Source organism: Mirounga leonina, unplaced genomic scaffold (assembly GCF_011800145.1).
Source record: "Mirounga leonina isolate KUSES-001 unplaced genomic scaffold, KU_Mleo_1.0 Mir_173, whole genome shotgun sequence".
Classification (NCBI taxonomy): domain Eukaryota; kingdom Metazoa; phylum Chordata; class Mammalia; order Carnivora; family Phocidae; genus Mirounga; species Mirounga leonina.
The window spans coordinates 74533469-74535084 of NW_023270447.1; the positions used below are offsets into that span (position 1 = coordinate 74533469).

General features: G+C 46.9%; 1 pseudogene; it reads left to right on the forward strand.

Annotated features, from left to right (window-relative positions):
- Positions 1–207: 207 nt before the first annotated feature.
- Positions 208–1372, forward strand: LOC118019835 (annotated as a pseudogene).
- Positions 1373–1616: the final 244 nt, after the last annotated feature.

The window sequence follows — 1616 nt, forward strand, 5'->3', positions numbered from 1 at the left end:
CAAGGTCCCAAATTTTAGTCAATGGAGTATCAACCTCATGAAGTTAGTCCTAAGCAATAATGGCCATAGAGTCATGGGTTTAATATGCACATTTTATTTATTTATTTTTGAATGCCAACTGAAATAAATACGTAACTTTAAACAAAACTTGTTTATTTTTTAAGTAATCTCTACACCCAACATGGGGCTCAAACTCAACCCTAAGAGTCCCATGCTCTGTGGACTGAGCCAGCCAGGTGCCCCTAAAATTGTAACTATTTAAAACATATTTGACCATGGGGAGGCTGATGGTTCCTGCAAGTGTGGAGGGCGAAGTGACCTCCTCAGGAGTGAGGGGCTGCCACGACCATGGGACACGAGTCTGGGAATCTGACACGGATGTGGCATGCGATCACCTACAGCTTGTCGCCCTCTGAGCGACACATCTTCTGGCGCTGCTTCAGCCAGGGCATCCCCAACATGCTGCTCCGCTCGCGAGCGTGCATTCTTCACATTGTGCCATTTGTAGTGTTTTAGCTGGTCTACACATGGGGGACCCAGGAGTTTGAGAAATCCAACAGGAAGAATTCAGCTGCCCATGAAAATGATAAATGAGCCACTCATCTGGATAATGGTTTCCTGCATAGGAAGGACCCTTCTCTGGGAGAAAAGTCTACATTATAGTATTTTTTAAAAGCTTTTATTTATTTATTTGGAAGAGAGAGCAGAGAGAGAGAGCACACAGGTGGGAGGAAGGGCAGAGGCAGAAGGAGAAGAAGGCAGGGAGCCTGATGTGGGGCTCCATCCCAGGACTCTGGGATCATGACCTGAGCTGATGGCAGATGCTTAACTGACTGAGCCACCCAGGTGCCCCTACATTATAGTATCTTGAAGGCGTAATAAACTTCTTATGGACTGAAAAAAAATTGTGCTCACACATCATTAAAATTATCCCTAGGACCCCCAGTGCTAGTCATACCCCATTCTGTAAAACGACCATAGGAGATTACTGGAGAAGCCCTGGGGAGGTAGGATGAGGTCACTTTTTGTTGAGCAAGGGTCCACATGTCCCAAGTAAGGGGCTTGCGGCTTTTCGTAATTCTTTCTGAGTCTCAGACCTACCAGCATATCTGATCTTATCTTTCTTGGCTGGCTCCTCATTCTCTTCTGCATAAAGAGTAAATGCCTGGAAGGACCTTTGTGGCTCAGTCACTTGAGCATCCGAATCTTGATTTCTGCTCAGGTCTTGATCTCAGAGTCATGAGATTGAGCCCCATGCCAGGCTCCATTCTCAGCGGGAGTCTGCTGGAGATTCTCTCTCCCTCTCCCTCTGCTGCCCCTCTACAAGGTCCTTTGGGATCCTGGGATAGTCCCACAATAGCCCCATTAGGCTGATGAAGAGAGGGAAACAGGAGATAGGGAGATTCTTTTTTTTTTTTTTTAAAGCAATGTATTTTTTTTTTAAAGATGTTATTTATTTATTTGACAGAGACGCAGAGAGAGAGGGAACCACAAGCAGGGGGAGTGGGAGAGGGAGAAGCAGGCATCCTGCTGAGCAGGGAGCCTGATGCAGGGCTCTATCCCAGGACCCCGGGATCATGACCTGAGTGGAAGGCAGACGCTTAACGACTGAGCCA